The sequence below is a fragment of the Octodon degus genome, unplaced genomic scaffold, assembly GCF_000260255.1.
Source record: "Octodon degus isolate 3935 unplaced genomic scaffold, OctDeg1.0 scaffold00126, whole genome shotgun sequence".
Lineage (NCBI taxonomy): Eukaryota > Metazoa > Chordata > Mammalia > Rodentia > Octodontidae > Octodon > Octodon degus.
In genome coordinates, this window is record NW_004524702.1 from 7,640,449 (window position 1) to 7,646,427 (window position 5,979).

General features: G+C 44.8%; 1 protein-coding gene across 1 annotated transcript in view; it reads left to right on the forward strand.

Moving 5' to 3' along the window:
- Positions 1-494: 494 nt before the first annotated feature.
- Positions 495-5,979, forward strand: part of Vps8 (VPS8, CORVET complex subunit) — a 241,770-nt gene continuing 236,285 nt past the window's right edge. The window contains exon 1 of the mRNA XM_023700650.1: positions 495-598. The gene's annotated coding sequence lies outside the window, so the exon portion shown is untranslated. The remainder of the gene's footprint in view (positions 599-5,979) is intronic.

Consider the following 5,979-nt stretch of genomic DNA (forward strand, 5'->3'; position numbering starts at 1 on the left):
CCCAAGAGCTGGGATTACAAGCGCTCCCAATCCTATTTGCTGGCTCAGCACGTCTGGGGGCAGGGCGGGCACAGCAGCCCCAGGGATCAAACCCCCTGCAGCGCTTTAATCCGCTGAGCTGTTTTTTTTTTGGGGGGGGGCGGTACTGGGGATTGAACTCAGGACTGCGCTTGCCAGGCAAGTGCTTATCCTACTGAGCCATCTCCCCAGCCCCAGACTACCGTTCTTGAAGGCCGGGTAAATTCACTAACTTGGAGTTGAAAGACTTGCTCTCTCCTCTCAGAGACTGCTGTTTATTGGCTCTGCCTCCACCTGTGATATTTCCAAATTTGTGGTCCTTCAGACAGTAATCATTAAGGCCGTCCGCTGAGGCTGGCCCTTTAAATAGGGGCGTGGCATCACCCTGAAGAAAGGGCGGGGGAGGGGCGGGAGAAAGCGGAAGGGCGGTCGGCAGCAGCAGCACTGCGCCTGCGTTAACGGGAGCAGGGGGCGGGGCTACGTGGACGCGGTGCCGGGCCCGGAATGGCTGGCAGCTGAGGTGAAGCGTGTCCCGAGAGCGGGCCGGCGGACTGGTCCCTGGGGTGAGAGACTGCACCAGGTGAGGGGAGAGCGAGCGCCGCCAGGTGTCTGAGCCCCGTCCCTGACACCCGCGCGGCAGCGGCGCGGCCTCCGGGCTTGACGCCAGCCGGTGACGCGCTCCTGGACCCGGGCCACGGCCGCGAGGGGTTGCCTCCGGGGCGGAGGGCGTGCCCTGCGCTGGCCGTGGGACTGGGTCGCGCACTTTCGCTTGCAGATGGCAGACGAGCGCGAGGCTGAGGGCCAGCGCGCCCACTGCCCCGGCCGGGAGAGCGGGACCTGGGGGACCCCCCATCCCGCTCCACCCCTTGTCTCCGGCGGGACCGCCGCGCAGCCGGCCGTCGGCCTGGAGGTGGCCACCTGTCGGGATCGGTGTGCGAGCTGCGGGTTGGACCGGCCGGGCTTCCCGCGAGGCGTATGTGGATGTGATGGCAGCAGGGTGCAAAGCGGGTCCCCAAAGTTTGTGGTCCCTCCTGTGCTTTGGCTAGGTCTCCAGGTGTGGCCCTAGGAGAGGAGGGAGGTAGCTGTCCGGAGTGTTTGGGCGTACAAAATGAGTGTGCGTTAAAGAGTCTCAGGTAGGGTGAGGTAGGCGTGGCGTTGGACTATCTGGAACATGCGGGGAGCCTTCTCCAGCCAGCCAGGTCCCCTCCACTCCCTAGACTGTTTTAAAGTACACAGCAAGGCCTGTGTCACCTGCACTGACCGCTCTACCCCGCTGTCCCGCCCCCACCCCAAACAGGTACACAGGTATACAAGCAAAGTAAACATAAACGTTAGCTGGTGCTGCCAGGTCTATTATAGATATCTGTGTCTGGGAGATAATTACAGCCAGTTGTGTATATCTGTGTGTGACACTCGTGCGTTTGAAGTATATCTAAGGTGGAGGTGGAGGATCTACACGTTTGTGTAAGATAGATTTGTTTGTGATTAAATTTAAACAGAGAGGAGGTATTGAGTTCTCTTACAATAGCAGGCCTGTTCTATAGAATGCACAGTGAACATAAATGAGGAAAACTTTTCAACTGTTGGGCTTCATATGGTCGAAGAAACATAGTTATAGGTGAGAGAATTCCTTACAGATCTCTAGCCAAATAATATACTTTTATGTTTTGCAGTACTGGGGATTGAACTCAAGATCTTGCGCTTGTCAGGCAAGTGCTTATTCTACTGAGCTATCTCCCGTCCCCGCAAAATAACATACTGATTTTCCTTGATATATTTCTTTTGTACATTGGGACTACCACCAGCAGGAGATTTCTGTTTTCCAGAGTATTGGGGCATTTTGATGATTCTTAGCTATTTTCTAGTATTCCATACACATTTCACACAGTTCTATGTGTGAACGAGAATTGAGGGCATTTGAGAACTTAATACAGTGTGTAACTTTTTTTTTTTAAATTTTTAAAAAAATTTATGTGTGTGTGTGTGTGGCCAACTCAGCCCGCCAGGGGGCAGGGCTGGCTGGCATGTGGTGCTGGGGGATTGAACCACGGTCCCTGTGCTTTGCTAAGTTTGTTCTAAGTAGGTGCTTTAGACCACTGAGCCATCTCACCAGCCCCTAGTGTGTAACTTTCTATCTCTTTATAGGTTTCACAGAGTTGAAATGACATCTTAAAAAAGAAATGACATCTTATGTTGACCCACTACTTCGGATGTCCTCTCTCTATATTTTTAAAATCAAACTACTCAGGGGCCAGGGAGATGGCTCAGTGGAATAAGTGCTTCCCTGGCAAGCACAAGGGTCTGAGTTCAATCCCCGGTTCTGCAAAAAAAAAAAAAAAAAAAACTACTCAATTCTAAATCCTGAATTTTTGAATTATCTTCACTCTATATAACATTACGGAAGTGCATTCTGTGTTTTGGCCAGGAACTACAGAGATCTATAGGCTCATAAATCTGGGCAGCGAGAGGGTGCCACAAAAATCACAAAGTGATACTCTCTCTCCTTTTTCTTTTCATTTATATATTTGGTACAGGTTCTCTCTGCGCAGCTCAGACTCAGTGATCCTCCTGTTTTTAGCCTCCCCAGTGTTGATATTACAGTTGTGTGCCACCATGCCTGGACTTGTTTGCTGGCTCAGGGCACCTCAGGGGCAGGGCTGGCGTGTTATGTGGGACTGTGGATCGAACTGTGGTCTCTGCACTTGCTTAAGATGCCGCTTAGTCTGCTGAGCTATCTTGCCAGTCCTTCACAAAGTGATATTCTTGTGTATACTCTCAAACACACAGAAGGACTTCCTAATTTCTTTGTACCCACCTCTGTTTCTCTAATTGCAAGCCCCGTTCTATTATATAAACATCCAAAAGACAGACTCTAGACAACTCGTATGTTATACCCTCCAAGTTTATGGGCCTTCCTTCCAGTAGACAGAAATCTGTTTTGAGTATTTACAAATTCCTGGCAAGGACCCTGATTGTTCAGATTGAACATGAAAATGTCATATGACTACTCTTCTGCTAGGCTCATAGGGAACTTGATTGTCAGCCCCACCGAGATCACACAGTGAGAGTGGAGGAGAAACAACTTTTCAAAGGAAAGACCCTAAGGGTGCTGGGATATTTTTAACTTTTTTTCCCCCTCTCTCGTTCACCAAGAAGCTCCCTCGTGCTCTTTTGGGAGGGGGCATACTTTTTTTTTTTGTGATTACCTCCTTCTTGACATCTAACCAGGTGTAATTGAGATGATAATTTACCCAATTAGAATTAATACAGAAGGCCACCATCTACTCTGCTATACCTGAGTGGAATTCTATCCATTGTGCATTTAACTCTGAAGAATTTACCCACGCCTGTTTTTTTTTTTTGTTTTTTTTTTTGTTTGTTTGTTTTTTTGGCGGAACCAGGGATTGAACTCAGGCCCTTGTGCTTGCCAGGGAAGCACTTATTCCACTGAGCCATCTCCCCAGCCCCTACCCACGCCTGTTATTCAAAGAAGAGAGAATATAAGGCAGCCTACACAGGCTCATGTACTTCTCAGGGAGATATCTTTGGGGCTGGATTGGGTCCCAGAAGAGAGATTCACATGATAGTAGGGATTTACTGGAATCTAGAAAGAAGCCATTTCTCTCATATCATTTGTCTCCATGTTTATACATATGATACTGTTAAGGCATAGATATTTGTGGGCTTCCTTCTTACTATTGTTCTATGTATTATGATTTGGAGTTAGATCTTTCTTTTCTAGAATGGGTGCACCTTGCTTGTTTGTATCTAATGATTTGTAGTAATAAGCACTGTAGGAAGGTCTCTGATATTACTGTTTCTCACCACTTCTCTTTTTGACATTTGTTCTATTCATATGTCTTAAGTTTTAAATGATAACTCTCATTTAGATATTACTGAGACAGGAAGAAGAAAAGAGATGTTTGGTGTTTTTCATAATGGTAGCTCCAAGCACATTGGGCTGTATTTACCTAAATATGCCTGTAGTTGAGAAGAAACTTGGGGATCATGTAAGCAACCCACCCCAATACATAGTAGCATTGCATTTAATGCAATGTCTGTTTTGAATTTCATGGATAAGGTGAAAGTTGAGTACTCTAAAGTACTCCAAGAAGGCATCATATCAGAGACTGACATGATTTCTCAGAAAGCCCAACACAGCCAATTATTGCCCTGTGTTGGAACAGCATACTATTTATTATTTTTAGCATTTATGAACTAGTTTGCTTGTCTGTGAAGCGTGTAAGAACTGAAAAGGGATAGTAGAAATCTAGTGCTTATTTTGTACTCACTGTGAAGCATATACTGTGTGAACCATTTGTTTTTTCTCTTTTGTTTTTACTGAAGGTGGTAATTAAATTCTTGTAAGTTGAATAGATATACGGTACATTTCCATTGTCTTCATGTGTAGGTAGAATTAATGTGAAAGAACATTAAACATTTGGTGTTATGGAGTTTGTCATGTTATATATGAACTAAATGATCATTAAAGAACATTTTTGAGGTCTGAAAATTCCTAGGTACAAAAACTGGGACTTGCGAAAATGGGAGTCTTTTTGGAATAAAGTGGCTAACCATATCTTAGCTTGAAAGACCAGAACTGCAATTTGAGGCTCTGGAAGTCAATGGTACAGTGTTGCTTGGCTGGTTATCTAGGGAGGGAAGGATGGGTGGATGGATGGACTGACAGACTACTATGTAATTAGGTATTGGGAAGATGGTGGTGAGCAAGGCAGACCTTTGCTCAAGTGGAATCTGTGGGTGGGCGGGGGGAGTTGAGACAATGAAGAAACAATTGCAGTGTGATTAGTGTAGTAAAAAGAACAATGTATGGTTACATTTAGTAGGTAAGAGTTTTAGCTGATGCCTGACATATGACCAATAGTTGTTGACAAGCTTGATTACATAAAAGGAGGACTCAATTATAACTTAGCCTATTATGACACACAGTGCCCATAATAAAATTGATATGCTTAATTTGCAACACAAGTGTTTTTGTCCTCTAATTCTTGTGTTAATCAGCAAATATTTACTGAATGTCTACAGCACAGTGTGCAAGTCAGTGAGTCCAGTGATGTAGAAGTGTTGGCTCATTATTATCTAAGGGGGAAAACTCTGAATTAACTGTTGAATCAAAATGAGGAAAACACCAAGACAGTTTCAAAGAAGACATGCTTACTGGATCGTTAGGGAAGGAAGAGTTCATGGGAAGGGCTGGGGAGATAGCTAGGCAGTTTAAGCGCCTACCTGGCAAGTGCAAGGACCCAGGTTTGATCCCCAGTACTACATGCTGCACCAGGCCCAGAACCCCGGATGCACTGTACTGGTCACCAAAATGATGTGGTGGTGCATGCCTATAATCCCAGTGCTGGGGAGGCTGAGACAGGAAGATCACTATGAATCTCAGCTGCATTGTGACACCCTGTACCAAATAAATAACTAAAAGATTAAAAAAACAAGAGGCCATGGGAAGATCCAATTTGACCATGCCTACAAGAAAAGAAAGAAAAAAGAAACTCAGATAAATGTAGAAGAAAAAGAAAGGGAACCAGCTACAGCAGACATGGAAAATGGAAGCTAATCTTAAAACGATTCTGAAATAGTATGTGTAACTGTAAAAGGAAGAGAAAGTGGGGAGCTTGTAGATTCCATAGAACTTGTATGATATCTGGAATTATAGGCTTAGTTTGAATTTTGAAATTTCATCCTGCAGACATTGGAGGACTGATAAAAATGAATCTTCCATTTACTAGAGAAAGATGATAGACAACTAATAGAAGTTAATTCTGTTGTGTTCTTTTCATTGCAAGATAAATGGTACGATGGAGCAAAACAAAGAAATAGAAGAGAATCAGTTTGATCAGGAAGGCCAGAGCAAAGCTAATGTGTAACATTGCTTCCATGCTTGATTTTTTTTTATGTCTTTCTATCATAATAGTACATTTTTATTTATTTTATTTT